The 27,001-nt window shown below is 41.8% G+C and overlaps 1 protein-coding gene across 4 annotated transcripts in view; it reads left to right on the top strand.

The window, feature by feature from the left end:
- l1cama (L1 cell adhesion molecule, paralog a) overlaps window positions 1–27,001 on the top strand; it is a 62,058-nt gene that overhangs the window by 2,201 nt on the left and 32,856 nt on the right. For 3 of the 4 annotated variants that reach the window (XM_042491482.2, XM_042491481.2, XM_042491479.2), the window contains exon 1: window positions 9,307–9,457. The gene's annotated coding sequence lies outside the window, so the exon portion shown is untranslated. Of the gene's footprint in view, window positions 1–1,200; window positions 1,256–1,803; window positions 1,940–2,027; window positions 2,089–7,175; window positions 7,493–7,734; window positions 7,802–9,306; window positions 9,458–27,001 lie in introns of those variants that run through there. The other variant, XM_042491480.2, reaches the window with a different exon arrangement.

Raw genomic sequence — 27,001 nt, 5'->3', positions numbered from 1 at the left:
CCACACAGGTTGCAGAATAGGGAGCGTCCATGTCTGATTTGCTGTGTGCTGAGGCGTGATAAATGAAATTACAGTGCTGTCATGCAGGGATTTTAGACCCCACAGTAAGCCCTGGTTTAACAGTACATTGGCTAGTCAGGTTTTTGGCCCCCCTACCCCCCTTACCCCATGTATGAAGCACACACGCAATATTCTGTTGGCCACACTTGATTTACATATTCTGTAAGCATCTGTTGCTGTGTGCAGGCTTTGATTTGCAATTAAAGAGGAAAAATAATTATGTCATGCAGGGAATTTGCCTCGCGAAGGATTTCACAATACATTTCCTAACAAATGGGCTGACTTCTCTGCTACTCAGGGGATTTTAGATTTACTGTCGAAGAAATTCAGTCGTAAATTCAGCTGAATATCTTTCGTGTAACTGTCAGTTAGAGATGGAGATATCAGCGGTGCTGCCAAATGAGCTGTTGCAGTGTACTGTCCCGGCTCCTCCACTGGGTGGGGATCATCAGAATACACACAGTGAACAGGATGTTCCCTGTCACACTTTCTCCATGTCACTGCATTTTGGTTTCCAGCAAAGTCACTCTGATGTTTTCCATTTCATGCTCGGGGAACAATTTAGGGGTGACTGTTGCAAAGATTGAAATAATTTGTGTGTTCGGGGCCACTGATGCCTTTATTCTGCATGTGAGTAACGGTGTGACGAATTTAGAATTTGTCCAACTACAGTATCTCAGCTTTTTTTTCACACAACAATATTAGAAATTAATAGTAGGCTAGTAAATTGCTTAAAAGGCAGCACAAAATCATCTAGAGAGAGTGGCGACTCCATTAATTTACAAGAACTTGTTGTTAGTAAACAGAGTGCACTGATCATAGTGATCCGTCCTCATCAGTGCGAGTGGAGCTGAGGAGGAAATGAAGGCCAGAGGAGTTGATTAATAATGACTACTTTGTGCATGAGCCAGAAAGCTCCCGGCCTAATACATTTTACTGCTGCCGTCTTCAGTGTCTCCGGAATAAATCACAATATTACAGCACAAGAGCAAAATGATAAAAGGCTTCTTTAGCACGGAGCCCAAATGGGCACGGGGACAAAATCAGTTCATTAGAGTAATTGGTTTAATGTTTCTAATTAGCTTGAGAGATATTTATTCTGAAGTAAATTGATGATAGTGCTTAACCCTTTCATTGCAGGACCCATCACCCATGTCTGCTCCTTCCTTGTTTCTTGATCCTCCAAAGGGAAAAGGTGAGGCTCAATAAATATTCATAACCCGTTAACACGCTGGCTTCATTTGCAGCAGAAACCAGTTAGAAGTGTTGCTATTTACAGGGTGTTAGCACTACTCTGACAGCTTGTCATTGTTTCTTCCCATTAATTCGGTGTGGTTTATTCATGATGTTCCAAATATAAAGCATCCCAGTGGAAACTTGATCATCAGACTCATTCAGTTGTCACGCTGTTGTGCTTTGTCGTGTTTCTCTGCATTCTTTCTTGCTGCAAATGTTGTGAACCCTGTGCTCCAAATGTATAAATAAAGGAAAAGCTTGACATATCAAGGTGGACAGGAGCAGCCCTACGTTTTGACAGCGGTCTGACGGGGCAGGGAGGGTGTTATGTGCCGTTGTGAAACTGTCGGGTTTGTCATCACCTCCTGATTAGGCTGCTATCTCTGCTCTGCCTGTGAGGACGAGGCGTGGGGAGGAGGGCAGCAGAAATGACTGCAGAGACAAATCTTTTGCCTTGTCTTTCCAATACTGATATATTTGAGCATTTGTGTGTGCTTTGTCCTTTAGGGAGGAGCGGAGAGCCTGCTGTGGAAAAAGTTGGGCTCAGGTGGGCGCACATAGACTGGCCTTTGGTCACAGACACATGTGCTGAGACTGCAGAGTCCAAACCCAAACCAGAAGTGACAGTCTGTCTACTGTAAAGGTCAGAGCCGTTATTACCTCTGGGCTTCCAAGTATCTGTGGTCGCTATCTATTTACCACATTGCATCTGCAACGCTCGTCCCCTTCAGGCCTCTCCCTCACCTCGCCTCCATGGCACAGCAGTGGGCAGCTTGTGGCATTTTAAAGGAGGTAAGCCACTACATGAAATTCAGCCCTGTCATATCACTGATCATGTAATACGGTCAACTGCTGGAGGTTATCATTTGCTGAAGTAATATTGTTGAACATCTGAGGGAGATGTAATAAAGCAGGAGGCAATAACTGCAGTGGGGTTTGATGGCATCATCTGAAATAAACAGCTTATTTATCGGTAAATATAGCATGGAAATGCTCACAGTGCACTCCTCTCTGTGACATTTTCATGGCTACCTTATTACACAGTATTAAAAAATGCAAATCGCAGCATGATGTAATTCCTACATGGTGCATTGTAATACAAGATAAAGGAAAGCAAAGGGTCATTTCTATTTTTAGAGGAAGAAAGCCTTGGAGGTGCAAGGAAGTAAACTAGTTAGCATCACATTCATTCCTTTGCTTTAACAACAACAATTTACTTATTTCTTTCTTCTTGTATTTATTTCTGTATTTCTTTGCTTTTATATTGTGTTTATGTGTTTATGTGTTTTGATCATATATCTGATCTTATTTCTTCAACAAGTCGAACAGAGGCTGTTCTTCTGACTCTGTTTTTTCTCGTGTTGAAACTTCCTTTTTTCCCGTAATTCCTCTTACTTTCCCTTTTGCCAGGAATTGTTTGTGCCAGACTTAATTATTCAACACTGATTTCTCATAAACTGAAATTCCTCGTACTATCCCTTTTTCCATGACATGAACCGCATGTTTTTGCCAATCATTATTGGCCAAGATTGTATGACTCATCCTGAATGTATTATTTATTACCTAACGTCACAGTCATTCCTTTGCTTTGACAACATAGCACGCTGTCGGCTCAGTAGGAAATCCTATGCAAAACCCCCAATTTGAATACCAATGATGGGAATTTGAATATCCATAAGCTGGAAATTGCCATTTCCCCTCCGTCTGACTGCCCTCATTTTGATTCTCTGACAACAACAGCTTATCTGTGATGGTGCTCTAACCTTTGGCATACCACTGCACATTTGTCCTGAGGCTCACTCTTTGCTATTTACATGCAGTTAACATGCTTAATGAGATGTGTTCTGGTGAGTGAAGTGCTGGTCATATCTGGCAGCCAAGCCACTCTAAGCATGGTGGGAAACTAAATCAGAGTAATTTCCCTTCAATTAGCGAGTGATTAACAGTAGGTCAGAGACGGCTGGCTGACCTTCTGGCCACCTAATGACTTTAAATGGATCAATGGATCTCCAATCGCCAGCCACATCAAACCCGTGCAGTCAGTGGATAGGCCCTGTAGGAGCAGGGAGTTTTTGAATCTACCTCTGACTGCCTTCTTCTCACTCTAGCTCTATCTTTGGCCTGTCATCTCTCTCTTTCTCTGTTAGATTGTCACATCAACACTCTTTTTTTTTCTTTTTCCCGCCCCACACTGTTGGCTCACTGCTATCTTTTTTATCTTTTTCTGACACTCTATGGCTCCAAGCACCTTCTCAACACTCTCAACACGTTCTCACTTTCTTATACTTTCTTTTAACCCTGTGCTACCTGCACTTTCCACAGCAGCAGTCCAAACCAGGGCTGCAGCACAGGGTTATTGCTAAATCAATGACATTTTTATTATCTTAATTTTCTCTATAATTATTTTCTCTTCAAAGCATAATGAGAAAGTCCAGTTCTCAGAGCCAGCAGACATGTTGACTTTCAGCTGTTACTAAAAAAACATTAATGATAGATCGGTTCTGTTTAAGTTTTCCAGTAAGTCGTGACAGTGAGTCAGCATGCAGAACACTGAGGCAGCTAAATGGAGTTCAGGCATCACTAATTTTATGTTTTACACCTGATTTAACACTGTTACAAGTCAAACATCCCCTGTAGAAAAGTCAGTTGTTTTTGTTTTAAATAAATGACATATTTCTTATTTTTTGATTATTTTTCAGTTAGTTAACCACCAACCCTTCATACATTGTTGGACTGATTATATAATGACAGCATCTTCCCAGGTGGAACAGTTGGTGTTGTTGCTGGAAAAATATTTATGCAGCAAATATACTTTTGCTGCCAGGGGGATGTTGATTTTTAGGGTCTGACAGCAACCAACAAGAGGCTTTATCGATGTACCAAGCTCAGACACACATTTTATTTTTTACAACACTGAGTAAAAACACTTCCATTTGAACCATTTTACTCTGTTATAAAGAATACTCGCTCGCAGCTTTTACTACAGATCATGTGCTTTATTCAGTAATGCAGAAGCAGACATGAACAAATGATTAAAAACAGAGCATATGTAACAAATACCACAACAGAACAAAAATTACATTTCATTGTTAGCTTACCCTTTTCTAACCTTAAATTATCTGTATTTACAAACTGGAGGCAGCTGAATAATAAAGTGAGTCTTGAGTCTCTTATTGAAGTCATTGCAGTCCTAGTCTGGGTCGGATTTTTGATAAAAAAGACATTTGTTGGATGAAATATTGAAGAGAGAGATGAACTATAAGGTCTATTTTCTTTCTTTCTTTATTTCCTTCTTTCTTTTTTTAACATATCGAACGGAGGCTGTTCCTCTGCCTGTGCTTATATGTGTTTGGCAGTTGATATTTTTGTATTTTTCTTGTGTTGAAACATCCTAATTTCCTGTAATTCCTCTTACTCTCCCTTTTCCCTGGAACTGTTTGTACCATTAGCCCCATTATTTTTGGCTTTTAGGACTTTATTACTCAACACTGATTTCTTAAATCATCAATCATAAATTCGCAGCTGTTGCATCAGTATCTGTTGTAGAGTTGGCCTGATGTGGCTCTTTTTTTCCCCTTATCCTCCTGTGTCGATACAACTTGTTTTCCAGGACAGAGGGGCTTTTAGCTAATTTTCTTCCTCCAGAGATCCATTGAGCTTTTGAGGACATGCCCACAATGTCAGTTTTTGTAGCTTCTTTGACGCCTGCCTGTATATATTTATGTGTCCACCACACCTTCCTCAACATATCCTCCTATCCCTTTCTGCTTTTATCTGTTGTGCTTTCCATTTCAATCCTTCTTTCCCTCTCTCTCTGAACCTCCACACCCATACTGCAGCCATTTACTATATTGCCTCCGTCTCCTTGCTTTATAAACTGATGGGCTTGTCTCTCTCTCTTTCTCTCTCTCCCTCTCTCTGTATGTCTTTTGCTGACTGCATCTGTTTTTCCTGCAGCTCCGGACTTTTAAGTTGTTCATTCATAGCCTCTCCTCTCTCTCACTGCACGCTCCCGTCTCCCTCCTCATATATCATTCCATCTCTCCCGCCAGTCTGCCAGCTGACTCACCTACAGTGGAGTGAGGAGGGAGGAAAATGAGCATAGAGCTTTCGCAAGGGCAAGTAAGAAGTCTCTAACAGATGAACGGTTTTGAGTGAAGGCCCGGCCAGTAGCTGCTGCATTAGGGAGTGACAGCTGAGGTAAATGTCTCCACACAGATACGTTTATACTTCAGAGGTCAGGGAAATAGGTTTACTCTCTCTTTGTGTTCCTATTTAAAGTTCGACTCCATTCTTTTCTGCGTTTTTCAAATGGAAACGCCCACACAGCTGTTTGCAAAATACAGTGATGAATGAAGTCATGGTATTACCTACAATAGATGGCGGTTGGCAAGCTCCCAATTTGGAGAAGCAGACAGAAGTATCAACACAGAAGCTAACTAATGCACTGCTGTGGATGGGGCAGCAGAAACATGTACTTTAGCCAATAGCTACCTAAAATAATCAATATCATTTTAAGTGTACGCTAGATTTAGTATATTTTAACCCTTTTACCTTGCTGTTGGACAGCCCTTTGCAACAGTAAACTGAAGCAGTTATATCGCTCTCTTCAAAGCTACCAAAGCCAGCCGAATCCTTTGACAGAAACAGTAATTTTACCTTACAGAGCGCTGGAGTTGCTGGTCTACCACTGCACCAATCAGTTAGTTTGTGGGGTTTTTATGATGGTGGTTTCAAACTAATGTGGCGCCCACAGCTGTACATTGCTTAGCTTCCTTGTTGGTCAGGCTGTTAGAGGGACACAGCTAATTTGGAAGATCAATAATACACAACTCTCAAGGAAAGGCTTGGCTCAGTCATGGCGAGGAACAGGGTTTATGTAGTAACATCGTCATGCAGAAACCTTTGTCACGGAAATGTTTTTAGAGGGCCTCGGGAAAGTAGCATTTGATGCTAAAACATACTTACTTTGACCAAAATTTAAATTTTTGATTTGAATACATGAGGATCACTACTGAGAAGCAACGGAATGACATAAAAAAAAACCCTCAATTTAATGGCCTTGCCTTTTAACATGAGACTCTGGCCATGTGCAGGTGAAAGAATCAGAAAGAGACAGTAGAGACATTATCTCTATTGATCAGTCTGAGTGAGACTTCCTACAAGCTGGACGCTAATTTTCCTACATCTTCTACTTGCAACTGCCTTCTGAATAATACAGTGTTGGTTTATGTTTTAATTGCTTGGCCTGAACTGAGGCTGAAGAGATAAAATGACTCAGAGGTTCCCATCTAAAGTCACACTGACCATTAAGTCGTAATAACTTCCCGTTTATAAGGAAAAATCTAGTTACCTAACAGTAAAATTACATTTATGTTGCCTAAAACGTTAGCTGCTCAGTGAATAGATGAAGCATTTTTCAGACATAATTTCTTACCTTATTTTGCCAACAATGGACTTTGTTTTCTGTCTCCACAGATAAATTTTGACATTTTTTTCTAATTATTCATTCCAAAGAACATTTTACTAAAAAAGTGTATTCCTTAAGTCATAATAAAACATAAAACATGAAATGGACTTTAAGTTTGATCTCAACTAAATAACATAGTATTTCCCCTTCATGCAGAGCAGTAAACCTGCCTGTTTTTGTCTTTTTCTCTTTTTGCTTAAAATCTAGTTTTGCTAGATCATGTTCCCCTGCCTTCTTAGAAATAAAAATTAACAACCTTTTTTTACTTCTCTCTCCTGACAGAGACCTCAGCCATAATATATTGCAAATACTGAATTTATCACTGTCTTAATGAAAAAGAATAACTGTTTGTGACTCCAGATTAATATATTGTTGTCCACCGCATGTTCTTTTCCTATCTCACATCCAGTTTTTGTCTCAGCTCTTGGCGTCCACCCAGCTGCAGTTTTGACCCTGAACTCTCAGCCTTTCTTCAGCCATCCAGCCTCTCCTGAGGATAATGGCAGAGGTTCTCACCTTTATAAACTGGCGTCATCAATCATTATTCCCATGCTGTCTGCTCCCATGGCAGCTTTTGTCTGCATGCCTGGCATATCCTCGGGCACCATTGGCAGATGGGCACGCTGGCACCCTCAGGTTGGAAAGACACAAAGAAAAACTACAGCAGCTCAGTGGGAACAGGGTTTTCTGACTGGACATGGTGCTGCCCCAATTACCTGAATTGTTGTGAGTACTTTATTTTTAGGAACAAGTGTGGAATGAGTGTGTGTGTGTGTGTGTGTGTGTGTGTGTGTGTGTGTGTGTGTGTGTGTGTGTGTGTGTGTGTGTGTGTGTGTGTGTGTGTGTGTGTGTGTGTGTGTGTGTGTGTGTGTGTGTGTGTGTGTGTGTGTGTGTGTGTGTTTTCTCATGTCTATGTGTTTCTCACCTCAGCCTTCGGCTTTCTTTCTCTTCTTTTATTTTATGCACAGATCAAGATTCATCTGTACATCGGTGTTTGTGTATTTCATGGAGGGGTCATGGTCAGTCTACAACAGAGTGAGTATCATACAGTTTAATTTAAGTCTGCTTATCTTTGCAAAGTGCACAACAAATAGTTGGAGTTCCTTCTATCCGCCTCAAAATTGTCAAATGATGAATGTCAAAATCTGTACAATCCAGCAATCCATCCAAAAGTTGTTCAGTTTGGACCAAAGTAGTGGACTAACTGATCATCAGACCAACACCATCCAGAGAGCCACACCGCAAGTTTGACAAAAACACAGAATAAAAAGCAATCATGTATTTACAACAGCAACTGTGTTAACTCAAAATCACTGCAGTTAGTATTTATAGTATTTTCCAATGTTCATTTCCGCTTGCAGATGGAAAGTACACAGTCATTAAATCTGGCACATGCCATATCACTTCTCTGCTTTATATGAAAGTCTTTGTCTATAAACAAATTTAATAGAATTAAACAATAAAGTTCTACCAAACAGAGACGGATAAACTGTTCAGCAGGGTGCAGTGGGAAAAGCTTTGTGAGTTTTGGATTTTAACTGAAAGCGTGGAATCGAAAGGAGTAATTGTTAAGAGGACCTTAAGTGTCTTTGGAGGTGGAATAGGGACTTAGGTGATTTAAAATATAAACTGATGCCAGTCCATGCATTGCTTTAAAAGAAAGTAAAAGAAGATGCATTGGATTTTGGATAAACTGGAGGGGAAATATTAGGCCAACTGACTGACACATAAATCCACAGTAATCAAGATGCAAAGATGTGCAAGCGTGTAAAACAAAACGTCTGTAGATCTCTATCATCGTGTGTACCGGATCACAGTCACCAGATGACATTTATAGTCACAACAGCAAACACAGCCAGACAAAGCCTGGATTACGCAGCCCTTTATTACCCTGAAATCAGTGCATCTTTGCATCTCTTCGACCCGCCCCCCAGACTCTGATAAGAGACAGCAGTAATTCCTGACACATTTTTATCCACTAGCGTTACATAACATTCATCCCAGTCATGCCTTTGATTACACTGTAATGAACTGAAGCCCATTCGTGGCAGAATGAATTAAAAGAGCTTATGGAAGTTGGGCCCAGCGGAGCGTAGAGATTACCCACACAAAACCTGCTACGGTCATTATTTCACCTTTGTAGTCTTTTGGCTCCTGGACTGGTGCAGGAGAAGAAGTGCTGGAGGGCCATAGGCTACAGATATGTGCTCCATGCTAATATACTGTATGCATTATTATACTTGGCACTGCATAGCTGAATATTAGAGCAGTAAAAAGAGAAGCTGGACCTGCTAATGCAGACTGTATACAGGGAAGAAGAAGAGGACAGAGGGAATACATAGAGGACAGGAAGGAGGAGGGGGGAGTTGGGGGGTACAATAAAGGAATGGTCAGTATCCACAGAGAGTGAGGTGAGGAGCGAGTGAGGGAGGGAACAGAGGAGGAGGGAGGGAGGCAGGCAGGCAAAGAAGAAGGGTGATGTCACCTCTAACAGGCAGCCAATGAGAGTCAGGGAGGGAGAGAGAGAGCGGCCGGAGGAGGGTGTGTTTTTCTATCACTGCAGCATCAGCAGAGAGGAGAGGGGCACAATCAATTTCATAAAGAAGAGGAAGAAAAGGCACAAGTAGATAAGGAAGAGAGGGGAAAACAGGACGCAAGGAGTTGCCTGAGGAAGGGAACATCCCTGTGAAGGTAAGAGGATGCTTTTGCGAGGATACGGACAGTTTGTCATTAAACAGAATGAGAGCGGGAGAGAGCTGGTGAGCAGATTAATTAGGCTGTTAGGTGGAGGTGGCTTGTTACGGAATCACACCTTTGCCTCATCTTCCTCTGACGGTAAAAGATGATCATGTAAATCAGTTTGACAGCTTTTTTCCTGCTCCCATCAGGTGTGTTGATGTTTAGTAAATCTTTAACATTACAGCTATATCAACACACATAGTTTGAGAAATAAATAATGAGACAAAATTCAAAACACTTTTTTTTATTTCAGTGGTAGTGGGGGTTGTTATCAGTTATACTACACTGTAACGTTGGATCACTTTAAACTGTAAAAAGAAATGTTGAGTATTGAAGGCAGGTGGCATGGATAACCTGTTGGTGCAGATTACTTGTAGTGAAAATGTTTTTTTCTGTTGTGTTTGTATGTTTATCTTGCCGATTGAACATTGAGTGCTTTGGATGCAACAGGGTCTCCTCTGATAATAATTCTGAATCTACAGCAGTGCTGTGTGCAACTGAATTGCCTCACTAAACACTTTATGGGCCAGATTACAAGATCATTTTTACATAATGTTATCTGATATGTCTTAATTTGGGATTTATGTTTTTGGAAACTAAATGCAACTTGGATTATTTGCCTAAGGAAAAGAAAGAAGATTTTTAGTTTTTAATATCTGCAAAGTGTATTGGACTTTACTTTAAATCTGTTGCATTACCATACGTTTATTAAAAAAATGTACAGACAGCCAGTCTATACAATCTTCTACCAAATGTGAAAAATATATAATGCAGATATACGTGAAATATTCTCTTTTGCAATGCATATTTCATTGGGAATTTTTCTGCAAACTGATGGTAATTTCTCAGGCAAATTTCATGCTTTGCCTCTCCTTCTGCCTTGCTACTTTAATATGAATATTCGTGTTCTCTCCACGTTCCCCTCCCCCAGCTAATAGCTAAGTGGCTCAATGTTAAGTACGGCCCATGATTGCAATGTGCTGCTACAATTTTCATTGATGTGGAGGATGAGACTTTGTACGGTGAACAGCACAGCAGTAGCAGACTACAACAATTTTCTAGTCTACCAATCTTATCTCCTGCAGCTGCAGTAGATCTGTTTTGCCAGAGTGGGGTAACCTAAAACCACAGACCTTGGAAGGAAGAAATACAGGGAATCTAAAAAAGGACTGGAAGATGGGAAAGATAGAGAGAGAGATTCAGATATCAACAGGAGACAGAGAGTGAGATAGATATTTATACGGGAGGAGATATCAGGGGGAGTGAAAATAAGGGTGGGGCAGCGCTCGCAGCAGACTATGTGGAGGTGTGCCCATGAAAAACAGGCACTCACCTGGCTGTGTGCCATACAGCTGCCTGCTGTCACCCTCTGCGGCCTGTTACACATCTGTTTTACCCAATGGCAGAAAATAGACAGTGTTCCAACAGTTGTGTTAATGATGTAGATATCGGTTTTACCAGAAGCAGCTGCCACAGGCTGTAAGCTTGTTATGTCTGTAGGTTGTCTGTACGTGTCTGGTGTTTTGTAGGTGTTCATTTGCTCATAACTTGCAGTCCCATTCTAAAGATATGACCAGAATTGCAAAAATATGACCAGGTGCACAAAGATATGTATGTGTGTTGGTATTTTGGTGCATCTGCTCATATTATGTGAGTGCATGTGTGTGTGTGCTTGTGGTGTACTGAACCTGCTCTCTTTCCCTCCCTCCCTCCATCCCTACATGCCTCAGTAGCTTGCGGCTTGTCCCAGATGAACCCAGTCAGGGGACTGGAGGGGAGGGAAGGCACTGCGCCTGACAATGACTTGTTACCATCTGTACAACATCCATAAACATACTGCATTGCACACATTCACACATTCACACAATAGATCAAGATGGAGCTGCTGCTGAAGAGGGTGTGTTGGAGTGAATGAGCGCGTGTGTGTGCATGTGCGTGTGCATCCTCTCCGTGGCAGCAATGCCCCAGAGACCCACTACTGGTCACATTATCATACTATTTAATGCAGCGTGGGGTTTGTATGGCAGAGGCAGCCAGATCTCTAGACGGTGTTTGGGAGCTGCAAGTGTAGCAGGGATGTTGTTGTCAGAGTAGCAGGCTAGACTTGGAGTGTATGATTACCCCTCTCTACAGTATGGTGCAGAATGTAATCTCCCCTCGGACACGGACTGGTTAATTGAGCTGTTCCATCAAAGAGATGGATGGAAACAGGGATTTATGTGAGTAGAGAGGGACAGGAATCTGCAGTGAAAAGAGAGAGAAGAGGCAGGGGAGGATGGTGTAAGCAACATAAAAAAGATAAAGGGGAAAGAGAGGAAGGTGGACCTCCTTTTGAAACGCAAAACATCCTTTAATGCATGTTCACGGCTATAGGTACTGAAGAGAGAGAGAGAGGGGGATCAAGTAGGATATAGTAAAGGGCAAGGTCAGTAGGGAGGATGAGCGCAAAAGTAAGAAGCATAGAAATGAGAGACGAGATGATTAAAAGGAGCATTTTGATTGTGGTTATGGTTATTAAAAGGCCTGAAATATGTGGTCAGATATCTATGCTTTTGCTCTATTAATTTTTATGGCACGATAATGTCAGAGACTGGCCTGCTTCCAAATGCCTTTAGTCCTGCAGTTGAAGTGGAGAGCTGGTGTTGTGTAGGAGGAGATCTGTTCTCAATCTGCCAGTTAGGAGCAACTCCGGGGAAGAGCAGTGCTGCGCTGGCCCTTTGCTCCTAAGCCACCTGTTATAGCCTCGGGGCACCTTTGCCAGTCATCCCACTCACCAAACACAGTTACATCAACACAACATAAACACATCTGCAGAGGCACAACTTCTGCAACACACACACAAACAAACGCCCTGCACATACACGCTACAAAGATCCTGTTGCAGTGCGCCAAATTAAAGATTCTCTTATGTTGCCTCCCTGGCCTGATTACTTAAGCGTCTGCTACTGATCAAAGAGCACACTCGCCACTCTCTGGGGAGTCAGCCATTAAAGTTGAGACGGGGTAAAATAAGGGTTAAGAGAGAGAAGTATCGCTGCGACTGAAGTGTCAACAATAACTGTTTCATCTCCGGTTTCCTGTTATCCTCTGAGAATAATAGTTGTAAAGTTACAAACTCAAAGCCTTGCAAGCAAACTCTCTTGAGTTATCTTTCCAGCGTGTGCCTTTTTGATGCCGTGCATGTGTGCGCGTGCACCTTCAGGATGCTGTCAAGATGGAGAGTCAGTCCCCTCCCTACCCCTTGTGGTTGCAGCTTGGAGGCTGTTTGATTTAGGCTGTGCAGATGGGAGTCAGCCCACTGGGTGTCAAGTGGGGGATCGTGTAGACATGCTGTCAGGGTTTGGTGAAGAATACATTGAGGTGATTTAGGGAGCTAAGGGTCAGATGGATTGACAGGCCAGCCACGGATAAATGATTATAGAGAAGTGAGGAGGAGGGAAGGAACCCGGCAAAATGGGAGAATGAAATTTGCAGAGGTGAAATAAGGAAAGAAGGGAGGATAACCTATAGATGAAAATGATTGATTTAAAAGGCAGCAGGATGGTACAGAGATGGCAAAAAGATAAGGGCTGTTATAGAAGATGAGACAAAGAAGAAGAAGACTGTCATGGCAATTTCTATGAACCTCCTTGTTCCAGTCATCGTTTTAGACTTCTGTTCTCTCTTCTTAGACAGCTAGAGCAAACCTTTCAACCTAAGTAATCTATTTTTTCTTTTTACTGCTTCTGTATCTCTATTCTTTCCCTTCTCTTCTTGCAGTTCTATGGTTTCACTTGTCATATCAGTATTCATGCAGTGGTGGACAGAGAAGCCCACATCAGGGTCTTAATCAAAATAATGACTACGGCTCCTGTTAGCCTTCCCAGAAAGAGGCTTTCAGACAAAGACACATAAATCCAACCCTGTTATACAACTGAACCAATGATGGAGACTAGGGAACAAATAGAGGCGTCATGTATGGAAATGAATTTAATTTGGCAGAGTGAATTACCTTATTACAGTTCTCAGAAGTGATGGTATGAGAGAGGGGAAACTGTAGAATTCCCCTGGGTGACAAATAAGATATTGACGGTTAAAATTACAAAACTGGAACCCCGCAGTGGATATTACTTGAAACCAGCAGAGAAATTAATTACTGCCAAACAAACAAACAACGAAATTTGAGGCCCCAGTTAGTGTGGAAAAATATCTCAAAATGAGGGAATAAAAAATCAATTTTTTTTTATTATTATGGTGCAAACAAATTAAAATTCCTTCAGTCGACAAAAGCAGCAATGCAATTAATCTACACATAAAATAAGACTGGGGATGAATTGGGGGAGATATGAAACTCCCTTTCTGACCTTCTCTTTGCTTGCTTGATGCTGTCCTCGTCCTTTTTCTGTCTCTGACAAAATGATGTCTTTGTCTCAGCAAAACACAGAATTCCCCTTAGCGTCAGTCCATCTGCACCACAGTCGGCTTTATCAGAAAGCCTTTATTGTCCACATCAGTGACTATAATTAGACTAAACTGACCCTCTGTCCAGTGTGTCTCCCAACTGCGTCTATGAAGTGTTCTGTTGATTGTCAGAGGTTTCTCGTGCGTGCTTGACTCACCATTAACACGGGCCAGTATGAGATGACCTCATGAATGAATTAACTAGACATCAAACAACAATGTTGGCTTTATTGCCTTTCATTTGAGAAAGATAATGTCGAGTGTCTGGTGGCGACATCATTGTGACATACAGTAAGTAAGTCTAAGTTTAATGGCTTCTGGGTAAAACAGCTTAAAAATTATCTTATGTATTTTTTGAATGCTTGAATGTATTCATGTTTTTATGCTTTTATCCTATTCTTTCCACGATAAAGCTATTCATTTATTATCTAATACAAAAACTTCTAGTTATTGCTTTTTTTTCTTTTTCAAAGTCCTTGTAATGATTTTTAACTTATCTTATAGTCTCTAAACATTTAATCAGAAACTAAATTGGACACTAATTTAAGCAAAAACATTTTAAGATTAATAATGAAATGTTATTATTAATAGTAGTAGTAGTGATACAAACAGCCTCCACTTGTATTGTCTAGTGATATTTTATAGATATCATATATATCTATTTTGCTTTATGCTATAAATACCAAATTATAATTATAAAACTATCTGTGAAGCTATATTTTCTGTTTTAATTGGGCTAGATTAGCCTGAACTAGCTAGCTGTAAACAAAATTACTCTTTCAGCAGTTATCTCAATGCTAAACACTTTTTTTTTTTTAGCAAAAATATTCATTTTGGGGGGGGGTTACATAAAAGCATTCAGTCTGTCTATGAAGGAAAGCATTGAATCAAAAATATTTAACTTCTTTTTTTTCTCTCTTTTTATCTTTTGTCATAAGAAAAATAACTGCAAATTGGTGATAGGTTAAAGTAGGTAAGTTATTGGTCAACAACAGCTAACCTTCAGTATGCTGCCTTCAGGTGCTTTAGGAAATTCCAACAGAGCAAATTTAGCACATATAAAGTAATAATAAGGTTTTTTGTTAAGGACAATATCTCAGACAAATGTGGCTTTATTGTGATACTTTGGGGAGTATGTGTCATTGTACCAGTCTGGCTTTAATTACATTGTGCAGGCGGTTTATTGAGGGGACATGACAGCATTGGTTTACTAATTTATTGATTTGTTGCTGAGAGGCCGGCTGCATTTTTAATGAAACTTGGGGGCATGATGTATCTGTAGGATTGGAGCTGTAGGACATTAAGCACTGTTGCTTTTCTCTAAATTACATCATACCGCTCTACTAAACTTTTTTTTACACTATCTAAATTTATTTTTCACCTATGCTCATTTTTCCCTCTAAATGTTTCTCAGTGTCCTTGTCATGACTTTCAGTCTGCTCCAGTTTTTTCTCCTTTAGCCAACTTAAGCTCAGCAAAAAGGTATTTTGACAGTCATTACGCCAACAGTGGGATAGCAGTTTTCAGCCACCCGTAATAGATACAGGTGCATCTTTTACACAGGTAGTGTTTGACAGTCATGACTAAATGTTTTGTGTGAAGGCTGCAAGTCACTGTTCTCCTGAAGGACACTGACGTTCTGGCCCTGAGGCATTATCATCGACATGTTTCTGTGTGCTCCCAGAAAGACTGGGCTGGAATACGACCTTGAGGCTTATGCCAGAGCAAATCAGGCATTTACTGATGAAGATGATGTTTCCTGGAACTCTGAAAAGTCAGTCTGGCAATTTAAGGCTTCAATTTTAGTTTAACTGAGTCTTTAATAGGAACAGTTTGTAAGATTTAGAGCAATTTTGTGGCATCTAGCAGTGAGGATTGCATATTGCAACCAAATGATACCTTGCCCTGCAGTGTTCATTGGTTGGGGATGTTTTTACCATGAGCCAAATTATCTGAAGAAGTATCTTCCTTTTCAAAATAAATTGACCAGGTGATTAAAAGCAGTAAAAAAAACCAAAAAGCAACTTTATGTTACAAATCAGTGTTTCTCCTATGCTGTTAGCCCAGCACCTGCCAGTGCTCACCTTATTTCTGATCCTGACATTCAGGAGGTTTTTACTGTTTGTCACACAAATCACCACTGGGTATTTAAACCACTGAAAAAAGCAGTTACATATTACAAATCAGTGTTTCTCCGATGCTGTATGGCATGTTGAAGATGGGCTGCAAGCCCAGCTCCTGCTAATGTGTGTTTACCTTTTCTCTCTGATAACTTGAGATCCAGATGTTCATGAGGTTTTTACTGTGAGCTGAAGAGAGAACTCGATTAATGAGTCCTAAAACATGGAAATCTGCTAGCATTTCAGCACCTCCGATCCCCTCGTCTCAAAGTCAATGGTTTTTTAAATGGGTTTTTGGTTAGAAGCCTTAAATAAGGTCTGTGGTTAACACAAGCTTGAGAGACTTTGACGTTTTGTTCTACAACATAGAATATATGAGTAAATACCCCACTTGCAAACTTTAAAGCTTTTACGTGTCTTACAAAAGACAGTTGCTAACAAGTGGCTAAATGAGATTATAGAACGTCATCATCGCGGTGGCAATGCAGCAGTAATGTAGTTTATAATAGCCTAGCATTAGCTTTTTACTTCTGGCAATTGCATTTCGGCTTCAAAAATCCATGCATTCGTTTTTTAATATTATCCTGCTGAACAAAATGTTTAAGTATCATTAATGGGTTTTTTTTTACCACAGAGCTTATTTCTGCAATGATCCAAAATCCAATGGAAAAATCACAAAAGCTTTTTGAGGGGGCAACCAGGGCAACATTGCTGTGGGGTTGGCCTGCAGAAAAATATCATCCCTGGGGCACTCTATTATCCACAGAGGTCTCTTTCCTTCCAGTATAATTGTACCCAGTGAGAAATACCAGTAAAAACACTAAATAAAGCCGTCCCACCTTACAAAATCTGTGTTTCTCTGAGACTCGTGCAAAAATGCAAAACACCCTATCTAGAGCCAGTGTTTCTTTAGAAACATGGCAGTGTAACGTGGCGATCTCCATAGACAAAGACGTGCTCCATATGTAGTTATAAAGGGCTTATTCTAAAGTAACAAAAACATAATGATTCTTATTTTCAGGTGATTGCACACTAGAGAAAAACATACCTATTATATTATACTCCATTTCCACCAGTATATCCCCCTAAATCCTACACAATTGACCTTTAAATTGTTATGATAAGATGGGAAGCAGTGTCTGGTATATTTCAGCCTAGAGACGCAGAGTCAGGAGAGCAATTCCTGTGTTTTTTGAGGCATTCGAGTTAGTGTGCTGAATTGAAAGTGACTGCTTGACATTGACTGAGAAGCACATACATAATTTTCTCACCTCTGAAACACAGTGTGGTCTGATAGTTTTCTGTATCCATCGAAAGGCTTATTTATTTTGAGTGTTTACATTTAAGTATATTGATTTCGTTTCACTTGTCTCTTCCCCACTCTATACCTACACTTCATTTGAATTAACCATAACCGAAATAGATGGGGCATGAAACACGAGCATCCACTCAAACAGACACAGTGGCCTCAAGTACTGCAGGTGATGTAAAGTAAACAGGCTGGCGCTATTTGTCTCCTCCGCGTGTCTCGGTGATGTTGTGACTGTAGTTTCTCGGAGGCCCTTTATCTGCTGTGTCAGCCATGATATATTCATTAGGGTTGGATTACAGAGAGTGGGAGGGGATCAGGTTTTGAGTGGGTTGTAATCCCCATACACTGGCCTAATTTAATCTCACCTACTGTGCCATCCTATTACACACTACACCCACCACATGCATGCAGGCACTGGCTGGAGGAGAGCGAAGGAGGGGCGGGGAAGGTTAAAACAGGGTAATGTCAGACAAGAGGCGTGGAGACAAAGAGGGAGAATTGTAAGAAAATAGCTACAGAGAAGGAGAATTGATTATGAGCAGCAGGAGAGAGATTCAAGTACAGGAAATGTCAAGGAGTTGAGAATGTCAGAGACAAAAGTGGAGACAGATAGGATTTAGAGAGGTGTGCTCTTTAAGCCTGCTTTTGTGAGTAACAACAGTCGTGTTGTCTCTTTCTCCTCTGAGTGGGCAGCCTCGTCTTCCAGGGTGGACGTTTCTTGCAGCATGTCTCAAATGGCTTATTATACATATATAGAATATAAATGCATGAAACTGTGTATCTTTGTATGTAAGAAGCTGGATTTTTTTTTTCTTTTGGTGTTTTAGCCAGTAGGGAGAGCAGAGGTGGAACCCAGTCAGTGTTTTGCTGGTCACAAGTAAGTCTCAAGTCTTTGCAAGTCAAGACAAGCAACACCAGAATCAAGTCCTCGTGCCAAAGTGACAAGTCCCAAGTCCTGAAAAGTTATAATGGGCTCTTCACCAAATGTAATGCCACTTTTTCAACTTATATTTTTTGCAATGCGTTTGTTGTTGACCACCACATAGTTTCTGTACATGAACGAAATTATCTTATATCATTCGTTCCAACTGACACTCTGTATTGTAACCTTAGTTCTTCATGGTTCTCTCCTGCAACTTGATTGGATGCTGTTGGATTGGTTCAAACAAAGTGGATCTTGGGAATTGAGGGTCAACTTGCTGGGAATTTATAGTTTTAAGTCAGTTGATTTAAGAAATGAAGGCAAATCGATTAATTTGTGATGCTTTTGAAAAAACATCCTTTTCAATCTGTGGGCCTGAGGGAAGGTTTCAAGTATTTCCAAGTTGAAAGGCTCAAGTCAAAGTTAAGTCAGAAGTCATTTACATGAAGTTTAGTTTAGTCTTAAATCAAATTTGTGACTCGAGTCCTACTTGAGTCCCAGTCATGTGACATGAGTCTACACCTGTTGTCCAGAGTGATGGTACAGATTGACAGGGAACACAGGGAGAAAGTGGAAATGTTTCCATGAACCTGAAGATCGTGGCATTTTTTTCAACCCATGCAGACTGAACGCCCCAGCTGGCAATGAAACACAAATATATCCACACGAGATTATTGTCGCCTATTGCTTTGTCATTTAGGGGCAGCTGTGGCTCAGGAGGTCGAGCTGGTCAACCACTTACTGGAAGATTTGTGTTTCGATCCCCAGCTCCTCTAGTGCACATGTTTAGGTATCCTTTGGTGAGATAATTGCTGTTCCATCAGTGTTCGAGTGTGTTTTTAAACTAAGTAGCAGGTGGGACCTTGTATGATAGCCTTGGCCTCCAGTGTGTGAATGCATGGGTGAATGTGACATTGCGTTAAAGCATTAAAGCTCTGACACTTATTCATCATTATTGGGTTGAAAACAAAAACACATTTCAGTTTGGAAATGTGTCCAGTGTGGCTTCTGCTTAGAATATTTTGGGATGCCTCCCCATCTCATTAAATTTGTTTGGTCAAACTGCAAATAATTTGCATGTCAGGGAGATCTTGCACAGTGAAGGTTTACATAACCTATTCTGCTGTTTTCTTTACCAATCATGACCTACATCCCTCTCATCATCACTCCTTATAGCCCACACAAATCAGGCCATGCTAACCTGCTGCACACTCCACGCACCAGTATCCACCTGAAGAGGAGTCTGTGAATCTGTTCTTGTTAGCCTCTTCTGAATGCAGACTTTTAAATCAGGTTAGTGTTGGAGTTGTTTGACTTGCTCCCTGAATTGATCAGGGGTAATTGGGCATGGCGCTACAGAGAGCCTCACACAGTGCCCGAGCTGCAATAATGAGCTCTATATTTAGCTATAAAACTGTCTGTTTACATCAGCCATCATGCTCTGTTGCACAGCGGGAAAGATTGGGCAATTGTGTTTTTGTGGCCAAACTTGCAGGGTGCACTTGAGTGTAGCAATTTTTGTAAATCATTTGTTGAAATCTGTGCTGGAGAGAGGACTGACTGATGTAGCAGGAAGCGATAAGGAGACATGGGGTGATGCTACGAGGAAAAGATAAAAGGTGCAATCCCCCAGAGGAAACAAGAGAGCAACAAGAAGGAAAAATAGATTTATTCAGAGGTGCAGATGTCACATCGGGGGAAGGCGGGAGATGAAGAGAGAAAAGACCCGGAACATGAAACAAGCCACACTGAGATAAAGACAGAACCAGGAGAGACTAGACAGAGGGCCCGGACATTGTTAACAAGTTTAACGAGGTAATTATACACATAAGCAAAGACCTCATCCTCCAGGCGTTACATAGCTGGGTGGGGCAGAGGAAGCAGGAGAGAAGGTGCAACACAGGGAGACAAAGAAAGGACGTTTATTATCAGTAACCTTTTAATAATGTTGATTGCACCATTAAAGTGTGATCCCGCTCAGGGCGACAAGCAGGAAGTGTGAGAGTGTGGAGGTTAAGATGAGAGGTGTGGTCACAATTCTGTAACAAAATCCCAGAAGAGTCACAAGAGATGAGGTCCAGTCTATATCCCGTTTATTACACTCACAAGCGGGTGCAATACCGTCAACATTAACAGAAAACTGTTCATGGGATTGACCAAACTTATTTTATATATATATATATATATATTCTCTTCTCAGAACACAAAGGGTAGCCATACCTCTTAGAAAAATCATTCAAATTTTTTTTGGGAGGATCATCACATCAAAAACCCTATTGTAAAATAACTAGTACACGATTCTTAGTGGAAAACATTTAAATCCCAAAGTACATTGCAGTGTTTACACAACCTAACTAAATGTCAAAACACTAACGATGTCTGAGAGTACACTAGCACATCATCAGATAGTATTACTTACACATCAAATAATTATAAGTGAATCTTAATTAAGTGAATTTTAATTATTCCATTAAAACGACAATGTAGGAAGATAAAGAGAAGCGGATACAGGGAGCAGAGGAAGATGGGAGGGTAAAAGGGTAAAGGACAGAGATCCTGTAGTGATTAAAATGTCAGCGCGTGCAGAGGCAGATGCACACCTGCCAAGCACACGCACACTCACACATGCAGCTCACCTGCGTCTTCTCAGGCTGTGTACAGACTGACTCTATGACACTCACTAAACAGGAAACACAACCCCAAACAAAAATAGTAGAACTGCCTGCTGTAAAATCAGCATGTGTTCAGTTGGGATGACTACATTCTCGATGGGTGCCATATATCATCATCTTATTGCGTCCTCGTAACTTTTTCACTCCCCACATCCCCTCTGTCTCTCCATTCCTCCTCCTGTCTCTCCTGCATCCAGACAGTCTGTGTTGTATTTATGACTGTGTAGTGAACACCGCTTTGACCAGCCCGTGGTTTAGAGGGGGACAAACAATCTGACAGTAAACGTTAGTGACAGGACTGTTACTCGCCGTGCGGCCGTCATACACTCTGTTCCCTGTGTTTCAGCCCCTCAGCCATGCCTGCGGGGCCCGTCCGCCTCCACAAGTGTCAGAAAAGCTGGTTTCTTCTTTCAGTTTGGATAAAGAGAGAGACTCCGAAGGTGTTCGAGAAATGTTGTCATGCAAAAGCTGTGTTTGTTTGGCTAGTGCTCGCTGGCAGGAGTTGCTGACGTGCTGTGTGGGTGTCCTATATAGGAACCAGCAGCATCAGCATGTTTTAAGCCATGCTATCATGGGGTGGAGATGATTTAGATACCTGCCACTACAGCAGAGGATTTAATGTACTAGAATATTGCCACTATTCTTTATTTTCTCCATGAGAAGGTGTGAATCTGTGTTATGTTGACTGTGGGAGTATACACAAGAGTATCAACAGCTGGCCGGGAGCATCTTTGTTTTGCGTGTGTCTACAGTATAGATGTGGATTGTCAGACCTTGTTGGCCTAACTCTCAATGAAAAGCTCATCAACTGGTTGTTTAGCCGAAGGGAAAGGTCACCGCAGCTTCCCCTGCATGCCTGTGGCCTCTCTCTCTGTTTCTATCTGTTTTTCTCTCCCTCTGTCTCACTGGAATTGGGGCCGAACCCTTTCTGTCATCTCTCATAACTGAAGCAAAACGGGAGGGAAAGAGAGATGAGAGAGTGCGGTGCAGTTGTGGCCACAGCTGGGGCTTCAGCATACAGGGCAATACCCCTGGAGGAAGAGGAGAGGGGAATGAAAAAGATGATGCAGGAGGAGGGGGAGCGAGGAACGAGAGGCGCAGTGAAGCTCTGCAAAACAATATAAATATAGAAAGGAGATGAAACAGCTTCCTCACTTCTTTTTTCGCTTATTCACTCTGTCTGCCTCCTTGAATAGATAATATAAAGCCAGATATACTTGTCACTCCCTTTAACTGTCTGACAGGAGATGACGCACACACCAACACACACACATGCAAACACAGGCAAGAAGGAACAGGTTGTCTGTTTACTCTTTCATATTGCGCCTCGCTGAAAATTGCTGCGCGTTCCGGAAAATGTCACGTCCTTGATCTCTTTGCACCACTACACACTGGTGCGTGGAGGGGCTGGAGACGTGGGGAGGGGGATTTGCAGAGACAGGGGTCTGCAGCAGAGACGGGGCTGCGCGCCTCAGATAACACTGCAGCCTTTGATGGAGCTTGGCCCTTCTCTGTTGGAGAGCACAAGCCGCTCCGCCTCAAATAGATCTGCGCTGCGGACTCCATTGGTAATGATTGGATTTAGTTACAGAGCAGAAATGGCTCGCTGATGATAATGATAACAGATGCGATGGGAGTTAGTCAGCCACTTAGGGCCGAGGGATTGTACCGATGCTGTGCCAGCCTGCAAATTTCCCCTCAGACTGGATGGTCTCTCTCAGGCTTGATAAAAGTTGATGGCAGAGGTTGATAGAATGCTACCTATAATTGCATTGTGTATGATGTTGGCTGGGAGGTTGTAATGAAGATGTAGTGCAGCACAGACGGAAGACAGTGTTCCATAAGCTTCTTCCTATAGGGAAGGAGAGGGAGACTGTGAGAGAGGGGAGGGGTGGGGTAAAGGAGTTCAGGGAGAGGAAAAGGGGAGTTTTTAGGCTGATATAAGTAGCGAGAGGCAATCAGCAGGGAGTAGAGAATAGAGAACAGAAGTGAAAGAGATAGAAGAGCGCAAATAACAGACAGACTTTCAGAAAAGACGACAGTCAGGAAGGAGGAATTCTTTCAAGTGTGGGTAACATGTAGACATAACGGGAGCTGGAGAAAGCTAGAAATGGGGAAAGAGCAAGAGATGGAGACACGGGAGATGGGAGATGAAGGTAGAGTATACAGTATAGATAGATGAGAGAGGGGTGGGGGGGGGGGGGGTTGGCGGGTGAGGAGGATGTACATGGGAGGGGGAGGGGAGAGGAATATTTTCTGTGTGTGCTGGAGCTGGAGTCAGGAGGTTGTCATGGTGATAGCGGGGTGAGAAAAGGAAAGGGAGGCAGGGCTATTGACACCTAGCATTAGACACTGTGCACACACATGCACCGACACATACAACAGCAAACAAAATGACTCATGCGTAACAATACTGACCTGTCACATCCTAGATAAACACACACTTTCTCACACAAATCCACAAGCGCACACACAGGTGGAGTGTACAAATAAGCTGAGACCGTGTAAGGTAGCCATATCGCCATGCAAACTCATGTCTCTCTGCTGTCTTTTATCCTCACACAGCCCCATTTGAATGGCAGGCAAATCCCCTTAAACTGACTTGTCTTGCCAGACAATTACCTAAACCAACCCTCAGTCTGCTGCTGCTGCATGTCTGTGTGTGTGCAGGTTTGAGCGATGGTGTGTGAGTGTGTCTTCACAAATCTGAGCGTTGCTGTTTTCCTGTGTGTGTTGATGACACAGAGAGATGAGAGAGTTAGAAACAAGCTGATGTAGAGACAAGCAGCAGCTCCACTGGGGCATAGTTTCTCGAGACAGTGCACACACTTATATAATAATAGTTTGTATTTGTATATTGATTTTTCTTGAACACAAAACTTGTACTGAACAAAACTGCAGTAAAATAGCATGTTTTCAAACTGCAGTTCCTGCTGAAAGAAAAGTAGAATAAGAAATTACTGCCTTGCTTTAGACAAGTGTTTAAAACAGCAGATGTCAAGGTTTATATGAGCTGACTATAGCTTCATTATCCTGACCTATTAGAGAGCACATTTATAGAAAATAGCAATTTACCTAGATCACTTGAACGTGAATTTTACTGACGTTAGAAGTTCTGCAAGTCTGATTTAAAATATCTTGAATCCACACACATAAATCTGAAAGATTGACTTGTCATTGTGGTGTAGCGAGAGATTGTGAAGCATAAAAGAAATACAGCAAAGTGCAAACACAGCAGAGAAAAAAAACTTGAATAACAAACAAATCAATAAAATTGCTCGCTCAGAATGTTAGCACTTATATAAATGTGTTTGTAGTTGCACCCTAACAAAAGACAGATTGCTTAAAGGTGTAGGTAGGTTAGATAAATTGTTCCACAGTTTATAAGACGATGATCATTTTTAATACTTAAGTTTAGACCAGAGAGACTACACTATTTGAAGAGAGCTACAATATCCATTATTTCCTCTTCACTCCTCTTGTTCCTTCTCATCCACACACACACACACACACACACACACACACACACAGCTTCACCCTCATCTCTTTCCACTCTGATTCCACTCGATAGACATTTACTAGCTGTTTAGGGGCGTTACTTCTCCTGCCTCATCCCCAGAAGACCTTGTATTTGATTAGATGAGGAGCACTTAAGGAAAAGTGCTGCTTTTGCAAGTTTTAACAAAGTTAATGGGATTTGCAAGAAGCTGTTGTTTGACCTGGTTAATCATATTGAAAATGCGAATCACCTGGTGAGCAGTTTAGTTAAAACTGCATCTCCTGCAACTCTACTGTAGTCTGTTAACTTTTCATGTCTGATTGGTTATGCTGTTTTAAGAGCTGTTTTGGTTTGAATTTGTTGTAAAAAATTTGCTTTTGTTTATATTTCTTGTTTTTGCATTGCATATATTATTACAACAGTTGTTGCCGTGTGTGTTTGTACTGTCAGTGCATGGGTGCAGGTATGTCTGACGTATGTTTTCATTCTCAGGCTTAATGTAATTTCATGTGTGACTTTCTTAAGTCTCCACAAGCTCAGCCTCAGGCTCCAAAAAAAAAATTCACCCGCTTTCCCACAGTCGTTTAGCCACTGGGGCCCTTCCATGCAAATGTGTGAGCAAAGCACTATGTGTGACCTTGCCCTGCCCGCAGCTCATTTCCCTGAAGTGGTGGAAAAGACAGGATTACATCCAACCTAAGGACACCATGACAAATGTTTCTGGCAACGTCTAAATCTTAGCAATGAGCTGTCTGCAGGGAAGCTGAGCACTAAAAATTACCTTACTGAAATATTGTGGAAACTACGTACCCCTGGTTAAGAACCAGAAATTTCTTCAAAACAAAGACACCAACATTTTACATTAGGCAAAGTTTAAGTTTAGATTAGATTTTTTCTTTGTTTTGCTTCCTCAAGAATGCTTTTTTCTTTGAGGCATAATTATCTCAACCTGTTGTGATGGAGGTCGCAGGTCACATATACACACCCCACCCCTCTCCTCGGGGTGTGGCGTGCCGATTCTCCCAGCGGAGGCGGCCACATGTCCTTGCGTGTCACACAAGTCGCTGGCAGCTGAGTCCTCCAGCGCTATATGGGCCACTTATCACCTGACCCGAGGGACCACTCCCTCCTCCTCCTCCTCCCTGTCTGCCGAATGACTGACTGCAGAGCCCCTCCTCAGACGTCAACCTGCAAACACAAACCTGCCCCACCTGCACACTTGATGCAACCCAGACGCACACAAGGGCACGCATATGCTCCCATTCACACCTGAGGCGCATCAGATACCCGCAGCAGCACAGCCTTCTCTTTGACGCTCATGCAGCTTTATCTTCTGCTGCTTTATACTGTATTTATGCATGGCTGACTTGAATAACAATGAGCTGTGTATGGAAAAATAAAGTAATGCTAATTCTTATGCTTTATGTTTTGGTATAGCATGTGCTTCAGTGCTTCAGTGGCTGATTTCCCTCTGGTGCTGTTGCATGCTGTTTGTGTTGTAGCTGTTTTGTCGTCTCCAACGGCGTTAAGCTGCTGCATCTGGTTTCAGGGCTAACACTGATAGATGCTATACTGATGTCAGCTTCTTTTTACTACCCTGCCTGGCTCCAGCTTGATCCCCAAAGGCTTCACTAGCACATACACATAAAATCTCCCTTTCACCCGTCTGATCTCCCTCTAATTTTTCTCTCTGAGGGTTGAATGGCTGCATACAAACACATTCAGTGAAGGATCTCCATAGAGCACAAACAGTGTATGTCGTCACAAAGGTAGAGAGAGAATAAAAAGTGGCAGTGAAGGTCAAAATGCGCGTCAGATATGAAAAAAAACATGCAAGGCTGTTGGCTCCGGAGGAACAGGAGAAAAGGGGAGAGGCTGACTGTGTGAGATAAAGAGAGAGAGAATGCATGGTACTGTAGGAGGCATAAAAGGAAGCAGGGAGCGGAAAAAGCGAAGGTCACTCCTAATAGCTCTTCCACATAATTACATAATGTCATAATTGCCCCTATTTACTCACGCTAACGCTGTTAACTATTACTGTATCGACAGTAAAACATTTGGCCACAAAAAAGTATTTTCATAAGCTGTGTGTTCATCGTTGTATGTTCCTGCTGCACACAGAGTGCATAACAATGTGCCCGTTAGGATGTGTGGTGTGCATGGGGGGGCGCTTGTATGCATCACATCTTATATCTTCTGCATGACACGGAGGGTGTGTCCGTAATTACTGCGCTTTGTGCTGCAGGCACCGAATCAAACTGATGCTGCTGCTAATGAAGCAAATGATGCCCACAGGCAGCAGTGCAAGGAGATGCTTGTGTGTGTGCATATGCTGTGTGTGAGAAATGTTTCTTATTTAGCGTACAGAAACAGTTTAATTTGTTTCTTTGTGTCTGGGTTTTGTTTGGTTTTTTTTTTCAAATGAGACCAAACATTCTGTATTATTTTCATATTCACTGAGATTACAGGTGAATTTAAAGGATATGGGGAAAAAAAGATTCAAAATCGCAGCCCACATGTTGCTCCCATTT

This window comes from Plectropomus leopardus, chromosome 9, assembly GCF_026936395.1.
Source record: "Plectropomus leopardus strain MGB_pleo_1.0 chromosome 9, ASM2693639v1, whole genome shotgun sequence".
Taxonomy (NCBI): Eukaryota; Metazoa; Chordata; class Actinopteri; order Perciformes; family Serranidae; genus Plectropomus; species Plectropomus leopardus.
This window is presented reverse-complemented; position numbering and strand designations above follow the sequence as displayed.